At 42.9% G+C, this 26,757-nt stretch overlaps 1 protein-coding gene across 3 annotated transcripts in view; it reads right to left on the bottom strand.

The window, feature by feature from the left end:
- Positions 1–26,757, bottom strand: part of sox13 (SRY-box transcription factor 13) — a 183,943-nt gene that overhangs the window by 64,581 nt on the left and 92,605 nt on the right. The gene's annotated exons all lie outside the window — the stretch shown is intronic.

The following is a 26,757-nucleotide window of genomic DNA, read 5'->3' as shown; positions in this document are numbered from 1 at the left end:
GAATTGGGGCGGCACGGTGGCTCGGTGGCTCTCAGTGCCAGGGACCCGGGTTCAATTCCTGCCTCGGGTAACTGTCTGTGTTAAGTTTGGACATTCTCCCAGTGTCTGCGTGGGTTTGCTCCAGGTGCTCCGGTTTCCTCCCACAGTCCAAAGATGTGCAGGTTAGGTAAATTGGCCGTGCTGAATTGCCCATAGTGTTAGGTGCATTAGTTAGGGGTAAATACAGTGTGGGGGAATGGGTGTGGGTGGGTTGCTCTTTGGAGGGTCGGTGTGGACTTGTTGGGCCAAAGGGCCTGTTTCCATATTGTAGGAAATCTAAACTCTATTGGTGAATGCTTTGCCAATAGTCGGTGACTGAGTGGCTCCCAGTCTCTGAACCTGCAAATTCCAAAGACTTGCCGCCCTTTTAGTGGAAAGATTTCTCCTCTACTCTCCAAAATAGCTGACCCCTTATTTTGAGAATGTGACCTAATGGTCTCCATTCTGTAGACAAGGAAACATTGTCTACTCTGTCAGGTCCCTTTAAATGTTTCAGCTAGATCACATCTCATTAATTCTATAGTTCCCTTCAGTTTAAAGTCTACTTAATTCCTCCAGGAATGTCTTAAGGCCAATCCAGGAAAGTGGCTGGTGAACTTTTGTTGAAGCCCCCCAGGGCAAGTATGTCCATATCTGAGGTAAGGAGACCAAAACTGCACACAATTCTCCAGCTGTGGCCTCACGAATGTGCTGTATAATTGTAGTACGATCTCTCTACACTCAGCTACGTTAATGCCTCTACAACTAAAGCAACACACCATTCATCTTCCTGTGCAGGCGACTGTAGGATCTTTAATAACCACTCGAAGGTCATTCCATCCAACCAAGGAACCTCTAACAGTGCAGCACTCTGTTAGTGCTGCACTCAAGAACGTAACTCAGACTGAAACTTAACCCCCGGAGCAGAGTTTGACTCTAACTGAAGACTGCAAGGGACCTGGGTCAACACACAAAAACTTGGTCAGGTATCAAAATCAAAATGTTTAAAGAAAACAAAAACATCCATTGCAGTTAATTCCAGCAGCCAGGAGAAAGAGTGAAGGGGAAGTGACCCAGATTTGCCCTCTCACACTGGAAAATGTAAGAAAAAACATGGGGATGCCAATAGTTCTTTTGGCAATTACCATTACAAATTCAAAAGCACCACCACAATGCAGTTTGCATAGCAACCTAACAGCACCGAACCCATTTACAAAAGAGATGCAAAGTAAAAATCAGACTTCACATCACTGAAGTAGGACAGCCATTGCACAAGGCTTTTAGATTTCTTGAGAATGGTAGGATACTTTAATACTTTGTGTAAGGCAGCCCATCTGGCTGAGGTTACCAAGACAACGATTCCAGCCTTGGTGTGTGTGTGGTCACTCTGGACAGCTGGACATGTGGCTGAGGAGTGAATGTGGGTGACCATAATTCAGACATTTTTCAGCAAGGTGAATCAAGTGCCCATAAGGTGCCAACAGAAGCAGTCGCAAGTTCTCTGACAACCAAGTTACGTTCATTCCACGGGCAATGAAAATTGTTCGGTGATTGGTCGGGCTGGATTTGTCTTGCTTTTTGTGTTCAGGACATACCTGGGCAAATTTTCCAATTGTTGGGTAGATGCCGGTGTTGTAACTGCACTGGAAGAGACGAAGCGTGTGGTGCTGGAAAAGCACAGCCGGTCAGGCAGCATCCGAGGAGCAGGAGAATTGACATTTCAGGCATAAGCCCTTCATTAGGAATACTCGAAATGTCGACTCTCCTGCTCCTCGGATGCTGCCTGACCAACTGTGCTTTTCCAGCACTACAGTCTTGGATTCTGATCTCCAGCACCTGCAGTCCTTACTTTCTCCTCCACTGCACTTGGCAAGGGGAACAGCAAATTCTGGAACACAAGTCTTTAGTACTATTGCCGGAATGTTGTCAGGGTTCACAGCCTTTGCAGTATCCAGTGGCTCCAACTGTTTCTTGACGACATGATCAGGTTGAAAATGGGCTCTGACAGGAGTCACACAAGCACACTGTCAGTGATGGCTGACAGATTGGATGGGAATGGACCGGAATTCAGGCTGGAGTGAGGGAATCACAATTCTGTCCGTTAACGCTACAAACGTACCACATGGAATTAGCCTGCATTAAAAACAGTCGTGAGTGAAGGAAGGGCCCAAACCACAATAATTAGCAACCTCCCTCACAGAGCTAATAAAAGCAATGTGTGTGGGAAACGGAGCTGTCCCACTGGTATCATCATAATGATCAGGCAAATACCGAGCTCTGCAGTTAAGGCAAAAGGGAAGAATTGAGATTTCAAACAGGCCTATTCCCTTAACACTAAGATGTAGGAGCAGAAATAGGCCATTCAGCCCATTAAGTCAGCTCTGCTAGTTTCATCTGATAATCCTCAACGCCATTTTCCTGCCTATTCCGCAGACCCCTCAATTCTCTTACTCTATAAAAATGTGTCTGTGTCAGCCTTGAATACATTTAATGGCCTGGTTTCTCCAGGCCTCCGCGATAACAAATTCCTCAGATTCCTCAGAGACGGACTTCCTCCTCAGTCTTAAATGGGCAACCCCTCATTCTGCAGTTATTCCCTCTGGCCAATGCACCTCCTGCTCCTCAGATGCTACCTGACCTGCTGTGCTTTTCCAGCACCACACTCTCGACTCTGATCTCCAGCACCTGCAGTGCTCAATTTCTCCTAATCCATCTAACTTGTCAAGTTGATGAAGAATCTTGAGAGAAAGTGAGGACTGCAGATGCTGGAGATCAGAGTTTAAACGTCAACTCTCCTGATCATCGATTGCTGCCTGACCTGCTATGCTTTTTCAGCGCCACACTTTTCGACTGATGAATAATCTTGCAAGGTTCAAGAAAGATCACCTTTCATGCTTCTAAGCTCCAACATGTACAGGCCCATTGTACCCAATGTCTCCTCATAGGACTATCCAGCCATACCTGGTATCAGGCTAGCAAACCTTCTCTGGACTGCCTCCAATGCCAAGTGGAGGAGTGCTCTGAACAGAGCTGGGAACTTGTTTCCTGGGGCAGAGAAATTCAAGAACACCGAGGGCAATGGTCACTCAGAGCTTGCAAAAAAAAACAATGGAGCTTACCCTTGACCAGGACCCCAGCAAGTCATAGACTTATAGAGATGTACAGCATAGAAACAGACCCTTCGGTCCAACCCGTCCATGCAGACCAGATATCCCAACCCAATCTAGTCCCACCTGCCAGCACCCAGCCCATATCCCTCCAAACCCTTCCTATTCATATAGCCATCCAAATGCCTCTTAAATGTTGCAATTGTACCAGCCTCCACCACTTTCTCTGGCAGCTCATTCCATACATGTACCACTCTCTGCATGAAAAAGTTGCCCCCTTAGGTTTCTTTTATATCTTTCCCCTCTCGCCCTAAACCTATGCCCTCTAGTTCTGGACTCCCCAACCCCAGGGAAAAGACTTTGCCTATTTACCCTATCCATGCCCCTCAATGAGAAAACAATGAGATTTCCTGAAAACTGCCCCAACATCTCCAATTCAATTCCCTAACTTTTTATTCATTCATGATTTGGGCAGAATTTATTGCCCATCCCTTGTTGCCGTTGAGAAGGGGGTGGTGAGTTGTCTTCGTGAACCACTGCAGTCCATGTACTGTAGGTACACTCACAATGTTTTAGGAAAGGAATTCCAGGCTTTTGACCAGCGACAGTGAAGGAATGGCGATATATTTCTGAGTCAGGCTGGTGAGTGACTTGGGAGGGAAACTTGACCTTATGATGGAGGGGAAGCCATTGACAATTCAGCTGAAAGGGACTGGGGCGAGATACAACCATTGATAGCAACCCTAACTCTGACTCAGAAGGCCTAGGTTCAAGTTCCACCTTCTCCAAGGAGCGAAATAATATCTCTTAATAAGTTGTTTAGAAAACATCAATCCTGAGGAAGTGCTGCAGAGGTGGACTGAGCGGAGATGACTGACCTTCACCAACCGCAAAACTATCTTCCTATGATCCAACCAGCAGAGATATTTACCCATGGTTCCCGTTGATCCCAATTTTGCTGGAGCCCATTGATACCACATTTGCTCAAAGCAGCCTTGATATCCTGGAGAGTCACTCAGGAAATCAGCTCTTTTAGCCATGATTGGATTAAAGCTGTATGGAGATCAGAAGCTGGATAACTTTGGCAGAACCCAAACTTGAGCAAATTATTGCTAAGCAAGTGCTGCTTGACAGCACTATTGATGACATCTTCATCTACTTTACCGATGATCGAGAGTGGACTGATGAGCCAGTAATTGGCCGGGTTGGATTTATCTTGCTTTGGTTTGGATTGGACATATTGAGGCAAACATCCACATTAAAAACCGAAAGCATTGCAGATGCTGCAAACCAGAAACAAAGACAGAAGCTGCTAGAAAAGCTCATCAGGTCTGGCAGCATCTGTGAAGAGAAATCAGAGTTGACATTTCAGGTCCGGTGACCCTCCTCAGACGATTCTGAGGAAAGGTCACCGGACCTGAAACGTTAACAGATTTCACTTTATCAATGTTGCCAGACCTGCTGAGCTTTTCCAACAAATTTCTACACTGTTGGGTTGATGACAGTATTGTAACTGTACTGGCAGAGCTTGGCTGAGGGAGGGGCAACTTCTGGAGCACAAGTCTTCAGAACTATTGTCAGAATGTTGTCAGGGCCCATTGCCTTTGCATTATTCAGTGCCTCCAATTGTTTTTCAACCTCACTTGGAATGAATTGACTGAAGACTGCTATCTGTGATGCTGGAGACCACTGAAGGAGGCAAAAATGGATCATCAACTTGGCACACCTGGCCAAAGGCTGTTATGAATGCTTCAGCCTCACTGGGCAATTCCACTGTCCCACACTCCATCACACCTCTCAGCATCTCCCAATCATTATTTAATGGGATTGCTTGCTTGGCTGATGGACAAAAGACAAATCACTATTGTCTCTGAAGATGGCTCTGTTTGAAGTTGGAAGTGAAAAAGCTGAGGAAAGCAACAAGAATGTGTTTACGTAATGCTCCTGTCCCTATGTGTCTGCGTTCACACAAAGAATGGCTTGCAGTTATACAGCACTTCTCACATCATCAAAACTGCTGCTGCTGGTATGCTTTTGAAACGAGTGGTCACTGTTGTAAGAAATACTGGAGCTAATACAGACATAGCAACATCCCACAATACTAATGGCATGGTGATCAGAATATCTGTTTTTAGTTATGTGGATCGAGTGCTTAAATTTTCACCAGAATCTGGAGGATAACTCACCTGTTTCTCTTTGGGATCATTTACATCCACCCCAGAGAAGACATTAGACCTTGGTTCAGCAGCTCATCGAAAGATAACACCTCCCTCACTACAGCAGTGCAACATCACTCTGGGCATATGTGCTGAAGTGTTCAGACCAATACACTACAAGCTCCATCTTCATCTCTTTAAATCCTATTCTGCTCTGTAGGCAGTCTTATTTGGGAGAAGACATTAACATAATGCAGCCATAATCTTACCAGAGAATAAAGTCATTCTCTCATTTGAGAGAAAGAGAGAGAGTCAGAGAGAGACACACAGACAAAGAGAGAGAGAGAGACACCCACACAGAGAGATTGAGACACATACAGAGAGATAGAGAGACAGAGAGAGAGACACAGAGACAGAAAGAGACAGACAGACAGAGAGAGCGAGACAGAAAGGGAGAGACAGAAAGGGAGAAAGAGAAAAAAAAGAGTGAGACACAGAGAGAGACAGAGACAGAAACAGAGAGACAGAGAGAAAGAGACACAGAGAGAGACTGGTGGTGATTTAACCTGAGGGTCATCACGCCTCAGGTGAGGGGACAGGTTGAGAAGTCCATCATGGTAGCCCCAATTAGTGTGGGAATTGAACCTGCACTATTGGCATCATTTGGCATCGCAAACCAGCCATTGGAAATAACAAGGCTCTCCTAAACAAGGGCACAGTAAGCCAAGAGGAAAGAAAAGGAAGCCAGGCAGAAACCAAGTTTTGAGACCAAACTCTAGTGCACACGATTGAAGTTACGTTTGTTTAACTCCACACTTTAAATGGGACCATAAAGTCAAGGCTCCATTTTCTTGCTGTGAGTGGTGTCAACATTTTCTGGGAAAACTCATTCTTCCTCCCCCTGCGACCCAACTTCATCTCCCAGTCCTCAGTTCACCAACACTATGTAAACCTTTCAACTGCTCAATAGCCTCAATGCTGTATGTGGGACCTTATCGTTCATAAAATGGCTCCTTTTGTGTCTATAAAACAATATGGATTCCGCAAACAGCTTTGAGCCATTTGACAAATTTTCGAAGTTGCTAAGATAAAACTTTCCGAGCCAATTTGTTTTTTGTTTAAATGAGCTGCTGCTCTGGGACTGTCAGATCAAGATTCCAAATACAAGCTCAATATTTCTTGAGACAAAACTGACATCTGGAACTTAAGGTGCCTACTCCAAGAAATAAGGTAGTGGTGACCATATTAGTGAAAATATGGCCTCTGAACCCAACATATGAGCTTTGTAATGAAAGCCCTGGATTGACAATAAGCTATCAATCCCTTGTTTTGTTCAGTGTGCACAAAGAACAGGAGAGGGGAATTTGGCAAGAAAACACACTCTCGTACCCAGAATTTCCATTCAATGCAGGTCAATCAGGCAGGCACAGTCACTGAAGCAAGCGAAGAGGGTCTTCAGAAAAATGTGCTGAAACAGAGGGTCTGTTCTGTGCACTCAGTAAGAAACTCATCAATATTCTGAAAATCTATTTCAAAGAGCAAGCAGTCAGTCTATCCTTGCCTACAGAGGAGAAAACCGGGGGGGGGAAAGAGAGTTGTATTTGTAGTTGTCAAGAGTTCACTTCAGCCAATGGGAATTTCAAACATCTTTGGAATTGAGAGGAGCTGCAGGAGATGAAATCGTTTCATCAAAAGCACCTATCGGAAGCAACGAACTGCATGACAGAGTCTGCTACCAAAAGAATAACCTTTCTACTGCAGTGAGATTCTAATATTTCAAAACAAGAGGCACCTGCCTGTTGCAACAAGTTATAAGAGGTGTGCATTTGCCCAGTTGATCAGCCATGAGGAAGCTTAGGCTACAAATGCACACACACCATTGCATTTCTGAATTTCCCTTACAAGATTCTTGGAACTGTGAATCATCGAAGGTAGATGTCTGGAAATGTTGCCTATTAATCACCCCTCTGCACGAGAGCCTCAGAACTAAATTCCTCACTGCATCAGGCAGATATTTGTATTAGAATTAAAATCCCTACAGTGTGGAAACAGGCCCTTCAGCCCAACAAGTCCACACCGACCCTCCAAACATTAACTCACCCAGACCCATTCCCCTACCCTATATTTACCCCTGACTCATGCACCTAGTCTACACACCCCTGGACACTATAGTCAATTTAGCATGGCCAATTCTAACCTGCACACCTTTGTGATTGTGGGAGGAAATTGGAGTACCCGGAAGAAACCCACAGGGAGAATGTGCAAGCTCCTGTCGAACCTGCTCTTGGTAAACGCTCCCAGTTCAATTCGCAATCCCACGATCTTGGTGACCAGGGGAACCAAGGACACAGGAGTCAAACTCTTTCCTCATGAAGGGACAATAGGAGATGCCAAGTTAAACAGGCATGTATGGAATGAGCTGCCAGAGAAAGTGGTGGAGACTGGTACAATTACAGCATTTAAAAGGCATCTGGATGGGTATATGAATAAGAAGGGTTTGAAGGGATATGGACCAAGTGCTGGTAAATGGGACTAGATTAGGTTAGGATATCTGGTTGGCATGGATGAGTTGGACCAAAGAATCTGCTTCCGTGCTGTACATCTCTAGGACTCTAAGACAAACCCCTCATCCCAGGAAAACATCACATGAACCTTTTCTGAACCACCTCTAAAAGCAGTTAAACTTCTTTTAAAAAGTAAACAAAAAAGACCGAAACTCATGTGGGTCTCTCAAAACTTTGTACAGCTTCAGTAAAACTTCACTATTTTTGTAATCCATTCTCCCAATCATAAGTGAGACAGTGTCATTTGCTGTCCTAAAACCTGCTGTACCCACAAAGTAACTTTATGTGATTTATCTACAAGGACATCTGGATTCCGATCATGCATGGTGTTTACAAACCCTCTCCAATTCCATGTGTCACTGTGCTTTTCGTTTCATTCCTTCTGCCAAAGAGAAAACTAGCTTACATTCACCACCAGGTTACAGATCAAATCCTTGCTGTCTGCAGGAGATGGGGGCACAGACCTCCTGCAGATAATGTAAAGGAATTTCCCACAAAAGGCTGAGTGTTTTATTAGGACCTGTGAATTGGGAAGAAGAAAAATTAACTGGGTATGGGGTTGACCTTGAGTGTATATGGATCCACGAGTAGCAAATCCACCTATTATGAGAAATGAGAGTGTACTTTATCAGCCAAAGTTTTGCCCACTCATTTAATCAATCTCTGTCCCTTTGAAAACCCTCTTGATAACTAACTTTCCGACCAATGCTTGTGCCATTGGCAAACGTAGCTACCGTACATTAACTCCCTTACAAAGCCGCAAGAACGATTCGAGCAGCGTCCATCTTGCCTGTTGTAAAGAATCAATGTTTCGATCTGAACATAAGAAATAAGAGCAGGAGTCAGCCACTCCACACGCCCACCCAACTCCAACATTCAATAAGATCACGGCTTGTCTTTTTAAAAAAAAAATCATTCCTGGGATGTGGGCATCACTGTGTGGGTCAGCTTTTATTGCCCATCTCGATTTGCCCTTGAGAAGGAGCTGGTGAGCTGCCTCCTTGAACTGCTACAGTCCACATGCTGTATAGGTGGTGCCATAATGTCACTAGTGAGGGAGTTCCAGGAGTTTTGACCCAGCTACAGTGAAGAAGCGGAGATTATATTTCTAAGTCGGAATGATGAGCAGGGAATGAATGGGGAACTTGCAGGTGCTGATGTTCTCATGTATCTGCTGCCTGTGTCCTTCCAGACAGCAGTAATTGTGGGTTTGGAAGGATCTTTGGTGAATATTTGCAGTACATCTTGTAGATGGTACACACTGCGGTTACTGAGTATCAGTGGTGGAGGCTGCAGCTGTTTGTGGATGTGGTGCCAATCAAGCCGATCACTTTGTTATGGTTGTGTGAAACGTCTTGAGTTCAACACCAAAACTTCCGACACTATCCTCACATCCTGGATATCTTTAGTATCTAGAAGCGTATTGATCTCTCTTGGCAGCAGACTCAATGACTGAAGCCTTCACAGCCTTCTACAGAGGGTGGGTAAAACAGTATGCTGAATCTTTGGAATTCTAAGTGATGAAGTTCATCCACATCTCAGTCCCAAATGGCCTTTTAAAGAGATCATATCGTAGACCCCGACAGTGTGGAAGCAGGCCATTCTGCCCACTGAGTCCTACTGACCCTCATAAGAGCATCCTACCCAGGTCCACCCCTGTAACTCCACATTTCCCATGGCTAACCCATTTAGACTGCACATCCCTGGACACAAGGTGCAATTTAGCACAGCCATCCCACCTAAACTGCACATCTTTGGATTGTGGGAGGAAACTGGAGCAAACCAACGCAGACACGGGGAGAATGTGCAAACTCCAGACAACAGTTGCCCGAGGCTAGAGTCCAATCCGGGTCCCTGGCGCTGAGAGGCAGCAGTGCTAACCCCTGAGCCACTGTGCTACCCCATATTCGGAGACTCAATCCTGCTTCTAAAATGGGACAGATGCTACTTGATTACAGGGGGATGGGTTGAGGATAATATATATCCAATGACATATTTACTATTTATCCACATCTATCATAAATGGTGGCACAGTGGTTAGCATTGCTGCCTCTCAGCACCAAGGACCCGGGATCAATTCCCGCCTCAGGCGACTGACTGTGTGGAGTTTGCACACTCTCCCAGTGTCTGCGTGGGTTTCCTCTGGGTGCTCCAGTTTCCTCCCACAGTCCAAAAAATGTGCAGGTTAGGTGAATTGGCCACGCTAAATTGCCTGTAGTGTTAGCTGAAAGGGTAAATGTAGGGGAATGGGTCTGGGTGGGTGTGCTTCGGCGGGTCGGTGTGGATTTGTTGAATGGGTCTGGGTGGGTGTGCTTCGGCGGGTCGGTGTGGATTTGTTGGGCCGAATGCCTGTTTCCACACTAAGTAATCTAATAAATCTAATAAAAATGTTAAAAATGTTTAACTGTTACTACAGTTGCTGCCACCAGATGTCAACATCACACAGTTTGCACACTGCACGATATAGCAGGAAAGATTCTGTCACAGTCTAGTCCTGGGAGACTTGGTGGTTGCCAATGATGCACTTTAGACACACAATGTGTGGGAGCTTGTGGGGAAGTGCAGTCTCCAGATCTGGAGCTTATGTGCAGAAGCAAGGCTTTCCCCTTCCACACACAGCCAAAGGAGCAGAGGACAATTCTCACTGCTCCGTGCTGCACAATGTACAGAGGGAGCACACCCGAAGTCGGGGCTGACCAGGACTCTGCACATCCATGGCAGTGGTGTGACAATGAGGCAACAGGCCTAGAAATTCAGACAGGAGAGGAAGCTGATGGGGTAAAAAAAAACAAAACAGCACCAATAGATTCATAGAGATGTACAGCATAGAAACAGACCCTTCGGTCCAACCCGTCCACGCCTACCGGATATCCCAACCCAATCTAGTCCCACCTGCCAGCACCCAGAGCATATCCCTCCAAACCCTTCCTATTCATATACCCATCCAAATGTCTCTTAAAATGTTGCAATTGTACCAACCTCCACCACTTCCTCTGGCAGCTCATTGCATACACGTACCACCCTCTGCGAAAAAAAGTTGCCCTTTAGGTCTCTTATGTCTTTCCCCTCTCACCCTAAACCTATGCCCTCTACTTCTGGACTCCCCGACCTCAGGGAAAAGACTTTGTCTATTTACCCTATCCACGCCCCTCATAATTTTGCAAACCTCTATAAGGTCACCCCTCAGCCTCCAACGCTCCAGGGAAAACAGCCCCATATGAACAGACACTTCGACAAACAACACTGCTCTTGTGCATTTACCTGGGGTCCACAAAATGCTCTGAACAATAACAATGAATTTGTAAGTAGTTTAATTGCCCTTTCCTAAAGTTCTTTCATTGCCAACAACGTAACATTGACCAGTGCACAGTTCAGGATACCCAAGGTATCTCTCAAACTAACTTGCTCTGAGGAATAAACTTGTTTTTTTCAGTTTATTTCTTGTCCACTCTTTAAAAATAGTTTCTTCTAAAAAAAATAGCTGATCAAGGCAGCGAGATCCTTTGAAAAGAATAAATTACAAGGAAACCTTATAGACTGGCCTTTCATCAGCAGATGGTTTTGTATCAGAGAACAATGGAGACTCAATCATGAAATGGATCAATTTTCCCAAATCCATACTCTAGAGTTTAAAGGATTATTTGATTGGCCTGTCTGTCCTCAGCAACAATGCTCAATATGGCATTAGTAATTCAATATGAAATAGAAGGTTCTCTGCTGTTACCATACACAGTCTACAAAGGTTCAGTGACAATGGCATCAAACTTGGAGAGAAGACAAACACGGCCTGCAGTTGGTGTCAGTACACCAGCATTTTAAAAGGTTCGACCCTAGGGAGGATGGAGATGGAAATCCTTAGGTTTATTTTGTGACAGGTGGGCTACTCTCCCTATGTGCATCTCTCAGAATGGTGCTCACATAGAATCCTTACAGTTTGAAAACAGGCCCTTCAACCCAATAAGTCCACACTGGCCCTTCAAAGAGTAACTCACCCAGATCTACTCCCCAACATTTACTAATCTCCAACGAATACACATCCCAAAACACTATGGGCAATTTCGCATGACCAATTCGTCTAACCTGTGCATCTTTAGACTGTGGGAGGAAACCCACGCAGATGTGGGGAGAATGTGCAAACTACATACAGATAGTCGCCTGAGGCTAGAATTGAACCTGGGTCCCTGGCACTGTGAGGCAGCAGTGCTAACCACCGAGCCACCTTGTCGTCTGTGCTCCACAACTTTGCACTGAGCTCCTCAAAGGATTGTTGTGGTTCTGTTCACCGAGCTGAGAATTTGTGTTGCAGACGTTTCGTCCCCTGTCTAGGTGACATCCTCAGTGCTTGGGAGCCTCCTGTGAAGTGCTTCTGTGATCTTTCCTCTGGCATTTGTAGTGGTTTGAATCTGCCGCTTCCGGTTGTCAGTTCCAGCTGTCCGTTGCAGTGGTCGGTATATTAGGTCCAGATCGATGTGCTTATTGATTGAATCTGTTTCAATCAATAAGCACATCGATCTGGACCCAATATACCGACCACTGCAACGGACAGCTGGAACTGACAACCGAAGTGGCAGATTCAAACCACTATAAATGCCAGAGGAAACATCACAGAAGCGCTTCACAGGAGGCTCCCAAGCACTGAGGATTTCACCTAGACAGGGGACGAAACATCTGCAACACAAATTCCCAGCTCGGCGAACAGAACCACAACAATGAGCACCCGAGTTACAAATCTTCTCACAAACTTTGATCCTCAAAGGATTCCCTAAATCTATTCCCTCATGGTACAAAGCAGAAAACTCCTGTTTCTCTAAACTTGTACACGGAGCATCCTTGCTTTTCACATCCGACTTATTTTTTCTGAGAATCACCATTAGTGTTTGGACCGTTTTGTGTTTGGGCTGAGGTTACGCCAGATTCAGGTCACAGGACTGAATGTACCGGACAGTACGTGCATAGTCACAGGCAAGGGAAATGCTTCCATTTTGGGCTGTAGTTCTTATAATTGCTCAGCAATGTGCAATTTTAAGTGTTGCTAAACAAAACAAAAAGCATCCAATATGTCTGCATATTAAGCCTTTCTCACTGAGGAAAGAATAATGGAAATGCCCAATCCTGGTGACAATGTAATGACTAATTGCAGTCAAGGATGCCTACCTTGAAGAGGTTCTCCTCCTCTCTCCACAAGAATCTCTGAGTCTCTCTCTCACTGCACCCCCCAGGTCATCTCCCCTGCCCTGAAGCTCTTACTCTTTGCTACCTTCTCCCCACCCACCATTCATCTCTCCACCCTGGATGCTCCCTTCCTCCATTCCTGATGAAGGGCTTTTGCCCAAAACATCAAATTTTCCTGCTCCTTGGATGCTGCCTGACCTGCTGTGCTTTTCCAGCACCGCTCGAATCTAATTGCAGTCGACGTCTAGTTTGAATTTAACCAGTTACCCAAGACACTTAGCAGTTAGCTCTCATGGTGCTGTGGTAGTATCCGTATCTCTGTGCCAAGAGGCTCGGGTTCAAGTCCCACCTTTTCCAGAGGTGTGTGTGTGTGTGTGTGATAGCAACTCTGAACAGATTGATTAGAAAATTTAAAAATACATCAGACAACCCCAGCTGCATTGCTGTATCAATGATAGTCCATCAAGTCAGCATTCTCTTCTCAAGCTGTGTTTTCTTTCAAAGATGGTTTTCTTACATTTCAGTCCTGCTCTGCGCAAGACAAACAGCTTCAAGTTCCTGTCTCTTATTCAAAGTAGTCTTTGCAACTCTCATAAGTGTGCAAGTCACTTGGCACACTCCAAATTATTTTACATTGCAGTCACTCTCTCCATCTTCCCCAGGGTCGAACCTCTTAAAATGCTGGTGTACAGACACCAACTGCAGGTCGTGATTCCCTTATCTCCAAATCTGATGCTGGTTGTCACTGAACCTTTGTGGATGGTGTATTGTAATAGCAGAGAGCCTTCTATTTTCATAATAAGATGCCACAAACGAGAATGGTTTGCATCATGTTGGATCAAGAAGAGATGCTGATCATGATGCTGGGAAGACTTCTTGGGATCTTTCATGTTGAAACAAGTCACTACAGAGAGCCTCAAATTAAACTACATCAAAAAAATGTAACATTCAACCACCAGGACCACACTGGAAGGTTGAAAGAATTTCCAATGGACAGAGAACATCACATTCTTAGACACACACTACAACTGCTGGACAAGCACTTGGCTTTATTCATTCATGGGCCAGTATTTATTGCCCATCCCTAATTGTTCTGAGGCAAGAGTCAACCATGTTGCTATGTGTCTGTAGTCACATGTCAGCTAGACCAGCAGCAGATTTCCTTCCCCAATGGACATCGATGAACCAGGTGAGCTTTTATGACAATCAAAACAGCTTACTATTCCCGATTTTAATTGAATTCAAATTTCACCATCTGCAGAAGGTGGTGTGTGGATGGAAAGAGCAGCCATAGGAGATGGTGGAGGCTGGTACAATTACAACATTGAACAGGCATCGGGATGGGTACATGAATAGGAAGAATTTAGAGGTGTATGGGCCAAATGCTGGAAAATGGGACTAGATCAGTTTAGGATAGCTGGTCAGCACTGATGGGCTGGACCGAAGGGTGGTTTCCATGCTATATGACTCTATATATAGCACAAAGAAAATGGAAGCTCAGATAAGTGTCACTTGAACAATGAAGATATGGCAGTTAATAGAAGTGACCTGTGTGACATATAGGATGGATTGGAATGGAGAGTAGATGAAGCTGCAAAGAACAAGAAAATGATCACAATGGGACACTGGAGCAGTCTTGAGATTGTCTGCTGAGTACTAACCAAACCAAAAAGTATTCAACAACAAAATGATTTGAGAGTTGTGCACACATGGTTGGGTTGGAACAGTGTTTTCAAGTACTTGAGAGGAAAGAGAAGTTACAGATTGGGGTTAGCCTGGAGGTGGTGGTACGGTGGAAAGTGTGGAGGTTTCGAACAGCAGACGTAAAGGGGAAAGGAAACAACATGGATGTGAGAAGGGTCTTTCAGGCTGCTTCAAATATTTAAAGACTGTGAGTGAGATCAATGATAAAAACAGAACAGGTCACAAGGTAAAACCTCCCCACACACGTCACTTACTGATATTTGATACTGAAAGCTACAACACTATCACCATTTAGCAACAATATCTATTCCCAGCAGTGATAAGGGAGTTACCCTGTGGAACAAGTACCTTCTAGGATTGTAACCTTACCAAAAATCAGACAGTCTCTTCAATTCAGTCCAATGCCATAAATCATTTCATCAGCTGCAACAACACCACACAGCTTGGAAAGGACCTTTGCTGGTTTTGTACTATATTCCTACAAATCTGAAGTCAATGTAACTATTTTCTGTTTACCAGGCTGGTCCAGGAGGTGCAGAACCTCATGTACAGCTCAACCTGACACTCAGTAATTGCATCTTGATTCTCTCCATTACCAAGGCCACCCACCAGATTCATATCAGCTCTTGCCTCGCCTTGGAACCCCTACCTATGCAGAATCCAATTTTCTCCCCTCCTTTGAAGCTTGCCTTTCAATTGTACAAAATGTTGTAACTTCTGCAAAATGCCACATCCATGTTTCTCTCTTTGTGAGCACCTTGCAGTCCATTGTGCAAGTTCTCCACTGCACAGTTCCACAGGAATGTTAATTTAAAGTTCTCATCTTCACTCTCAAATTCCAATTACTCCAGCTTTGCGCCTTATGTTTCGATAAATACTCCATTCACCCCTATTATACATAATTCCTTACCTATGCTCTAGCATTGTTACCTACTTGATTAGCTATTAGATTGCTGGCTTCTCATCTTCCAGTCTAACCTTCAGGCATAGCAAGATGGTTAAAGCAATAGATTTTAATTATTTTGTCGATGGTTATACCAGCCTGAAAATGCCCTCCCTGTCTGCTCTCAGAAGCTAAACAGACTCAAACAAAATCAGAAAATGCTGGAAAAGCTCAACAGGTCTTGCAGCATCTGTGGAAAGAAAGCAGAGTTAAAGTTATGGGTTGAGTGACCCTTACTCAGAACCTACAGACTCAGGTTTGGTTAGTGGTTGGATGGAAGATAGCCCAAGAATACAAGGTGCAGTCACCTTTAGGTTGTTGTGGTACAGTGATATTGTCCCTATCTCTGGGCCAGAAGGTCCAGTTTTAAAATCTCACCTACCCCATACATGTGTGGTAAAATACAATAACCAAAACATTTCAAAACCACACAAAAATAGGTATTTTAGCCAAGCTGATCTACATGGGCATTTATGTCTTCTGTGACTCTCCCTCCTACTTCTCTTCATCCAATCATATTAACATCTTGCATTCCTTTACATTCCATTGGATGGAGAAAGGAAATAGCGCCCTCCAAGTAATACAATGACCCAAGGCATCTAACAAGCAGATTATACAACAAGGCACCTTATCAAGTTGTGTATAGTAATATCAGGTCAGGTGACCAAACATTTGGTTAAAGAGTTAGGTTTTAAGGAATATCTTTAAAAAGGAGAAGAATGAAAGTATTCTATGCTTTGGGTCTAGAGCATGACCAGCAATTAAAACAAGAGGCTAGAATTAGTGGAGAGCAGATATTCTGGAGCAGATTACAGAATTATGGAGGTCTGAGAGACATTTAAAAACAACAATAAATGTTTTAAAATCAAGATGTTGCTCAATCATGAAGGTCAGTGAGTCCAGGTTGACAGGAATCAGAGCTTGCTAGGAGTTAAGACACAGGTAGCATTGTTTTACAGAGGGTGGAATGTGGGAGACTAGTAGGAGTGGGTTAGAATGGTCACGTCCTGATAAAGCAAAGCCATGAGTAAGTGCTTCAGGAATGGAAGATGTGAGGCAGGGGTGAGGTCAGTCGATCTTGCAGAGGTGCAACAAGACTTGTAGAATATCCAGACTTGGGCTGACAAGTGGCAAGTAATATTCACACTACACAAATGTCGAATAATGACCATCTGCAATAAGAGACAATCTAACCATCATCCTTTCACACTCAATGGTGTTACCATCAATGAATCCCCCAATATCAATAGTCTGGGGGTTACCATTGACCAGAAACTGAATTGGACTCACTGTATAAACACAGTAGTTACAAGATTGGGTCAGAGGCTCAAGGTCCTGCAGCAACTGACTCCCCACAGCCTTACCACCACCTACAAGGCACAAGCCAGGAATGTGGTGGAATACTGCCTGGATGGGTGCAGCTCCAACAACATTCAAGAAGCTTGACACCATCCAGGACAAAACAGCCGCTTGATTGGCACCACATCCACAAGCATCCACTCCCTCCACCATAAACCCTCAGCAGCAGCAGCGTGCACACAATCTGGTGAATTTCTGCTATGCATCTTCTAAAGGTCCTTAGACAGCACCTTCCAAACTCACAACAACTTCCATTCAGAAGGATAAGGGCAGCAGTTACATGGGAACACCATCAAGTCCACCTCCTAGCCATTCACCATCCTGACTTGGAAATATATCAGTGCTCCTTCACTGTTGCTCAACCAAGATCCTGGAATTCTCTCCCTAAGGGTATTGTGGGTCAACCCACACCACATGGACTGTAGTAATCCAAGGCAGTAGCTCACCACCACCACCTTCTCAAGGGCAACTTGGGACAGGCAATAAATGTTGGCACAGCCAGTGCCACCCTTGTCCTAGAAATGAATAATATTACACATCATGAGGTAAATTTCAGCCTTGGTTCAGTGGTTGCATCCAAACCCCTGAAATCAAAAGGTCCCAGATTCAAGTAGCACTTCTGTGGCAGGAATGCATACGTTAGGCTGGCATTTCATCTTCACATTTTCTTGTGATTTCAGCAAGTTGTAGAGATTGAGTCGCATGGATTCAATGTACTGGAAACAGATCTACTAACAGCTGAGAAAGTAATCTGCAGATACAGAACAATATGCGCACCCTCTTGTTAGCACACCTCTTGTTGGACTGCACACAGTAGTTGGTCATGCCAATTACATCCTGGCCCTTGAAGCGTTAGCATAATAAGCTCTTAAAGCAACACAGATCTTAAAGCACTAAAACAACACATCGGTGGAATGTTGGGGAGCATTCCACTGTATAAGATGCTATTTGTTTTAGTGGAGATATTGAACCAAGACCCCATTTATTGGACTGAGCTGACCGTGAAAGATTTCACCGCACTATTCAAAGAAAAGGAAGCAGTGTTATCTCTCAATCGATGTCATTAAAAAAGTGATTTATCTCCTTGGTGGGATTTTGCTGTGGAAAGTGCATTGAAAGCAGAAAAATGTATTTGTCATCAAGATAATCTCCAAGATTCTCACTGAATGAAAGGGGAAAGATATCAAAATAAGACTATGCCTCTTCAACATTTCTTCAAAGGTTGTGGTAATTTTTTTTCTGCTGATGCTCAAAATCTGAGAGATGTTATTTTGTTATAGTTCACATCCCTTCACTCCCCTCCACCCTATTATGCTGTTTTCTGAAGACCGCAACTTTCATCACCAAGATGTTAGGCTTGTATGCTTGTCTTGTTAGTTATCTCATCATCTCCATGACGCGTGCATACTACTGCCACATTTTATACTTCAGACGTTCAATATTCAATACCCTTACCCAATATATCTAACTATCTTTCCTGATTGAAAGAAAAAGACTATAAACTGTATCTGTCATGGGATGATGGTAGAGATATAGTTTACTCTCTGTTGTGATATGATCCCTGCTGATAGTAATGCTGGGCAAGTCAGTAATGCTGGGCAAGTCAGTAATGCTGGGCAAGTCAGTAATGCTGGGCAAGTCAAACTCCAGAATGAAATTTAGAGGAAAACTTTATTTTTATAATTTGTCAGTCTCTGTACATAGTCACCAAAAGGCTGCCAATGTACTTTTAATCAAAGAAGAGACTTTATTACACAAAAGGAAAAAAAAAGACTATTTGGACAGACCTCACCATAAACAACAAAAATATTCAACCCGTTTCCCCAGAAATAGCCTTTATCGACCCTCAATCCCAGTGAAATATCACTCCTATCTTCACTTCAAAACATCTTACCCAACTGATAAGGTCAGATGTGTTTCTATTCAGTGATTTCAGCTCATTCCCAGATAGGATTTTGTCTCTATTGTTGCTTCCCAAGACACAAGCTAACTCTCCGACTTTTCTCACTGTACTCTAATAAAAAGCGTAAGACTGTTCTGAATGCTAATTGACACATCTGCTGGTATGGATCTATTCTTTAGACCTCATTTTCTCAGTATCTCTAAAGTTTAATGTAAAAACATTTCAGTGATTATTTTACTAGGTTCCTTTCTCCATTCACTTGTCGTAGGTCATGATTTCTTAGAAATACTATTTTGATTGACTACTCAAAAAAGGTGATTTTGTTTTAAAGTTACCTCCACAGATCTATAAACAAAAAACCCATTTATCACTATTTTAGAACTCAAGTTCCCAAACAATAATAATGTGGAAAATTGTCTGGCACATCCTGTGCACAAAAACCAGGATAATTACAACCTGACCAATTTTCTTTCAGTCTACTCGCTATTAAAATGATGGAAGATTTCATCGCTGGTGTTCTCAAGCAGTACTTGCTTTGCAATGACCTGGTCACCCACACTCAGTTTGCTTCCCACCATTGGTACTGAGCTCCTGACTTCATTACGGTCTTGGTCCAAACATGGGCAAAATATATATTAAAAAAAAGAGATGAACTCTAGAGATGAGGTGAGAGAGTGACTGCCCTTGGCATCAAAGCCGCAGGTGACAGAGTGTGGCATCGAGGAGCCTGAGCAAAACTGGAGTCAATGGGAATCAGGAGAAATTCTCCACTCATTGCAGTTACACCTGGCACAAAGGAAGAAAGTTGTAGGTCAATAATCTCAGTCCCAGAACATCTCTGAAAGAGTTCCCCTCCAAACTGCACACCATCCCGACTTGGAAATATCACCGTTCCTTCACTGTCACAAAGTTGAAATCCCACACCACCCTCCCCATTTGCATTGTGGGTGTACCTACATAGCAAAGGCTGCAGACATCAAGGAGGTAGCACACCAACACCTTCTCTAGGGCAATTAGGGATGGGCAATAGATGCTTGCCTAGACAGGTAAGACCCACATGCCATGTATATATGTAAACAATGTTTCGTCATATAAACTATACTGTGAGATTTACCTTCTATTTAAACTCTCTCAGGACAACATAATCCACCGAGGGCTTTGTTCTTCTGACCATTTATAAATGTACTTAAAAAGTACGAGCTTACTAGCACTTTTCTCTTGACCTTGTCAACACAATAGGCTACTCTCCTGTATTGGCTTTGTACAGGATTTGAAAGAGAAAGGTTAAACCCTTTGATTTGCATCAGGAAGAATGGAAGAACAATGCTGAACATCTCTTGAAATGGCAAAATGATTGTGGCATGACCTTCAACTAATTAGACACAGAGCAAGTTAAAAAATCAACTGGAATTGGACAGGTGGTGATGCAAATCTATACAATCGGAAGGCATTTGCGAGATCAAAATTCTAACAACTTCTAATTCTCAGAATGAAAGTTGCCGATAGCTCTTGCAATAACACGTAATTTCTACATCTGTTGTCTCACATTCGAGGAGGGGTGCAAAACAGCAACAAGTGGTCACCAAATAATGCATTTAACGAGCACGGATTTGCTGCACCTGCATAGTGGTTGATGCAAAGCATTAAAAAGTTTCTTTGTGTAAGTGCAGAATATCCAAAATCAAAAGCTGTGACCTCGCATAATTACGGAAAAATAAAAATCAATATTAGCCCATGCTGTTCTCCGTCAGAATCTTTACACAGCAAATTTGAACTTAATTCCAAAAGTAGAACACGGTATCAGTTGGGAACATGTGGGAAGAGGTTATAAAAACACAATGGCTCGGGTCAGTGATGGTGGCTGAAATATAGAAAAAGATCCCATTTGCCTGATCAGTACTTTAACCAAACTGGTTTTCATAATTTAGGATCCTGAGCTGCAGTATCAGGACAATTGTATGTCTTAAAAAAAAACTGACCTTTGTGAATGGAAATACAACCTCCTGTGGGACAAAGGATGTGACAGTTACTGATCCAATAGCCATGGAACAATAAGTGTCCCTGAGGTAAATGACACAGTCAGATTTACATGTTTACACCTACAGGTCATCCTCTTTCAACACCACTTCCTGGACACTGATAGGACCTTTTAAAATTTAGAAGAATGAGAGGTTATTGGATTGAAACATATAAAACTCTTAAGGGACCTGACAAGGTAGATGTTGAGAAAACATTTCCTCTGGCTGGGAAATCTTTAAATACAGGATCACAATCTTAAAGGAAGGGGTTAGCCATTCAGGGTTGTGATGAAGAACAACTTCACAACTCAAATGGTTACAAATCTCTGGAATTGTCTACCCCAGAGGGTTGTGGATGCCATATTGTTGACTCTAATCAGGAGAGACGTCAATATAATTTTAGATACTAAAGGAAAGGAGGTATATGGAAAAGTACAGAAAGGTGAAGTAAAAAAAAAATCAGCAATGATCTCGCTTAATGGCTCTCTTGCTCCTGTTTCTTGCCTTGTGTTCTTCCATGTGTAAGTACATTTAATTGTTGCATATTTTGAAGTAGAGACATGAGATACTAAAGTACTAAAGGATGGGATGTGATACACATTGTTGGGAGGGAACCAAAGCTTTGTTACTGCTCAATAAAAAAAAAGCAAAATGAGACAGTGTGAGAGATTTTCACTGATCCAATATTGGCACTCAGCTCTGTGTAGTTTGGTTGCCATAGAAACTACATTGGAAATCACTAGGCAGAAGTGATTTAACCTCTGTGCCCTGTCCATTCGCTTCCTTTTACTGCAAGGGCTAGTCACTGTTGTGTGACTGATTGCAGCATTTAGTTATTCATCAGGGTAACAGTTTAAAAAGTAAATGGGAATGTGATGAAAGCATCTAATCAGAAAACAGAACCACTTCTGTACTGTATAAATGGGGCTTTACAATCGACAGAATAATAAATATACAATCAACTTTCTCCCTGCTGAGCACGTATAGTCAAAACAGGGGGGGAAACAATTAAAAGACCAATAAATCAGAAATTTCTTTTTACTTATGTGTGGGTATTGAGATACAGCAGGAAAAACAAACAAATCTAAAACAAAAATCAAACATTATCCTTTTTTTTTCAAAAATATAACTGTACCATATGAAGCCCAGTCAATGAAGTCAAAAAGCGCCAGGTTACAGTCCAACAGATTTATTTAAAATGCCACACTTTCAGAGCTTTCACTTGAAGGAGCAGCATTCTGAAAGCTTATGATTTTAAGTAAATCTGTTGGACTGTAACCTGGTGTTGTTTGATTTTGACCACCCCAGTCCACACCAGCACTTCCACAGCAAGGTTTCATTCAATAAAAGAGCCACAAATCATTTGGAACCTCCAGCGAGATCTTTCCCACACACCCACCCTCAGCAACCCCTAATCTTCTTTGGATGCAAACTGTCATCACAAGGTCAGATGGTAAGTTTTGGTTCTTTATTTGATTCCATGACCATTTTGGTGTCAAGAGGTTTGGCAGAATGATTTAATAAAACCTTGCTGCAATTTTGGCATTAGTGAATTTCATGGCTACTGGCATTTTTGACTTTCACCCGCCCCAGTTGATTACTATGGACTAGACCAAACCCCCTCAAAATATAAGAGAAAGTGAGGACCGCAGATGCTGGAGATTAGAATCAAAATATTTGGTGCTGGAAAAACACAGCAGATCAGGCAGCATCCGAGGAGCAGGAGAATCGACGTTTCGGGCATAAGCCCTTCATCAGGAATCTGAAACATCAATTCTCCTGCTGTGTTTTTCCACCACCACACTTTTTGACCCCTCAAAATGTATTAAGATGACAGCCTAGACCCTAACATTTTCTGACCTGAAAGCTGAGTATAAAAAGTGTTGTAGCTGAAAAGGTGTTGCTGGAAAAGCGCAGCAGGTCAGGCAGCATCCAAGGAGCAGGAGAATCGACGTTTTGGGCACGAGCCCTTCTTCAGGAATTCCTGAAGAAGGGCTCATGCCCAAAACATCGATTCTCCTGCTCCTTGGATGCTGCCTGACCTGCTGCGCTTTTCCAGCAACACATTTTCAGCTCTGATCTCCAGCATCTGCAGTCCTCACTTTCTCCTATAAAGTGTTGTACTCCAGATATAATCCGATTGGTCAAACTACTCACCTTTAAGCAAAACACTATCTTTCCACTACAGACAAAACAAAAATTAAAGATTTAGCTTAACTGCAACTCTATTGAAATGCTTTAACAAAATAATAGATATATTAACGGCTACTAACTAACTGTTCCAATATGGTAACATCCCATAAATACACTCTTAGCAAAGGCAAATTCAGTGAAATAGATTGTCTCACATGGAATTCTAGCAGCAGAAAAAGAACCCCAGCTTTTACTGTAACAGAGAGATGAATAAGAACTTCCGCATTCAGCCTCAAGACCCCAGCAAAGTTTGAAAGCTAAAGCTAAAAATCCTGTTTCTATGAGAGCTTGACCCCACCCATTCAGGCTGCTTCTATTGTTCCAATTTTTAAAAAAAACCCAAGGCCTCACAAGCCATTTACTTCATTGGCTCTGAACCTATCCCTTGACACCACTGTCTCAACCTTTATTGGTGGAAAATAGATCCCTTAAAGCCATAGTGTTGTCACGCCTCCCCCCTTAAATAAATTGGCCAAAAAAAAAACAATGGCATCATTTTTAAATACCTTTAGTCTTACACTATGAGTACATTACACTACAAATATGCTACATTGATTCCAAGCATGAAAGCATTTACTACTATAGTCCACTTCAGTCCATTTATTTCCCGCCACAGGACACATCCGTCTGTCTTCATCAAAGTCACAAAAATGCATCAACAATTATGTTCTCTCATCCTGCCACGTGTATAATTTTCAAATTGAATGACTGCAATAATAAGCTCCATCTAAACAGTCTGGAATTTTGTCTTCAAATTTTTCCAAAAATTTTAATGGGGTTATGATCAGTATATACCATTGTCTCAGACACATTACTGTCAATATAAATGCTGCAATACTAACAAACTCAAAGTCTCCTTCCCAATTGTGGAATATTTTTGATGACGATTATTCAATTTCCTGGAAAAATAGCCAATATTGTTGTCATCCACTGCTCTTCTGAAGACTGGAAGAAAATACACAGTGAGGAGAATGTAACCCAGTCCAACACACAGACCAGCCTCCCATCTGTGAACTTCATCTAGACTTCCGGCAGCATTGGGAAAGCAATCAATATAATCAAAGATGCCTTCCACCTGGCCATATTCTCATCCATCCTCTTCCATTGGGTGGAAGATATAAAAGCTTGTGTACGTGTATAAACAGATTCAAGAAAAGCTTATTCCCCGCTTTTGAATGGAACTCTCAAATGTTAATGTTAATCTCTGTCTGCACCTTTTCAGCAGCAGTATCCTGCACTCTGTTATGTTACCCTGATGCATTTGTATAGCATAATCTATCTGTAAAGCACTTAAGACAATACTTTTCACTATACATCAGGACACTTCACAATAATATATCAAATCAAATCACCTTCTTGCAAGAGTACAGTACCGACACCCACATCAGTCGCAATGATAGCCACTTTGAATGGTTTTACGTCATGAGGTGTGGCTAACACTGGGGTAGTGGTTAACACAGCTTTCAGGATGTTAAATGCCTTTGGAGAGTACTGTCCACTGAAAGGTTCTACATGTCAGTCAGTGGAGCAACAACACTGCCAAACTTCGGTACAAACATGCGATAAAAACTACTCAGTCCCAGGAATCGTATTGCTTCATTCTTTATCGATGTTAAGGCAAACTCCCCAATAACCTTTGTTTTTATATCTTATGGCGCCACTTGTCCATGTCTGATGACATGGCCCAGGAACTTGACTTTGACTTTTGCGAACTCACTCCAGTTTATCACCAAGCCTGCCTCCCAAAGTTGATTGAACAATTCTGATAGACACTCCAACATTCCTTCCAAGTGTGACTAAAAAATCACCACACAATTGGGCAATCCCAAAATGATTGTCTTGGTTAACCTTTGAAATATGGCTGGTGCATTTTTCATACCAAATGGCGAGAATTTAAACTGGTACAGTCCACTCTATCATGAAAGCCCAAAATTTCCTTCACTCTTTTGGATAAAGGTACCTGCCAGTATCCTCTGAGTAAGTCCAACTTAGAAATATAAGTTGTTTGTCTCACCTTCTCAATACATTCTTCCAAATGTGGAATAGGATATGGATCAGATTTTGTAGCTGCATTGATGTTTCGATTGTCCACACACAATCATTGGGTACCATCTGGTTTTAGCACCATTACTATGGGTGAGCTCCATTTACTGCAACTCACTTCAATTATATTGTCTGAGTATGCATCCAATCATTCTTCCACAATCATTCTGGCTGTGATATTGCATGATGGAATACCTTCTGGAAATCTAGTAGACACATCCATTATGGTCAACAATGTGGGCGGCACGGTGGCACAGTGGTTAGCACTGCTGCCTCACAGCGCCAGAGACCCGGGTTCAATTCCCGCCTCAGGCGACTGACTGTGTGGAGTTTGCACGTTCTCCCCGTGTCTGCGTGGGTTTCCTCCAGGTGCTCCGGTTTCCTCCCACACTCCAAAGATGTGCAGGTCAGGTAAATTGGCCATGCTAAATTGCCCATAGTGTTTGGTAAGGGGTAGATGTAGATGTAGGGGTATGGGTGGGTTACGCTTCGGCGGGGCAGTGTGGACTTGTTGGGCCGAAGGGCCTGTTTCCACACTGTAAGTAATCTAATCTAATCTACAGATTCCCACTTTTTGTTTTAGGGAGGGGTACTACGCAATCAATTAAAACTCTTGTAAAATGTTCTTCAAATGCAGGAATGGGTATTAACAGTGCTATTTTTATCACTGCCTGAAGTTTTCCTATTATCTGACATGTATGACATGTACAGCAAAATTCAGCCACACCCCTGTACAGTCCAGGCCAGTAAAAATGCTTTTGTATTTTGGCTTGAGTTTTCCTTACTCCCAAATGACGACCTCCTGGTAATTCATGTGCTACCCACAACACAACCTTTCTCTAATCCACCGGTAATACAACCTGATGAACTTCTGCCCATTTTCCATCCACCTGAATATGTGATAGTCACACTGAGATATAATTAGACTCTTGTTCTGTATGTGCTTTTTGATAAAACTGCTTTAGTTTTTCCTCTTTCTGTTGCAATTAAGCTAATTTATCTGAACTGAAAATATTCACTTTGTTCTCCACCTATTCTTGTTTTTTACTCAACCATTTGATCAAACAGCTTCTGATTATCAAGCTTCAACTTCCTTATCTTTATTCTTTGATTTGTCCTCCGGTTTCCACTGTGGCTTTGTGATCTTGTCACCACACAGTCACTTCCTGAAACACCTCAGTTGTCTGATTTTCCACTGGCTTTTCAACTGCAGTAGGCATCACTCCCACCTATGATCCAGCTATATCATTACCGAGGATAAACTGTATTTCCAGAACTGAGAATTCCTCCAGTACTCCCATCAACACTTCACCAAATATCCCTAACCTCACTTTATATAATGGAACACTGTTCTTCTCATCAGGAAGTCTACATATTACCACTTTTCCTAGCAATACTCTTTCTGAATTACATATCTCATCTCTCACCAAAGATTAACTTGCTCCAGAATCTCTTAAAATCTTCATTTCTTTACCCACTCCTCCTGGTCATACATGAGTAAACCTTACCCACACAAGTAAATTCTTCAATGCAATCTGGAACTTCCTTCTTAACAAACCTCTAACCAGGGAATATCA

This window comes from Chiloscyllium punctatum, chromosome 45 (genome assembly GCF_047496795.1).
Source record: "Chiloscyllium punctatum isolate Juve2018m chromosome 45, sChiPun1.3, whole genome shotgun sequence".
Classification (NCBI taxonomy): domain Eukaryota; kingdom Metazoa; phylum Chordata; class Chondrichthyes; order Orectolobiformes; family Hemiscylliidae; genus Chiloscyllium; species Chiloscyllium punctatum.
This window is presented reverse-complemented; position numbering and strand designations above follow the sequence as displayed.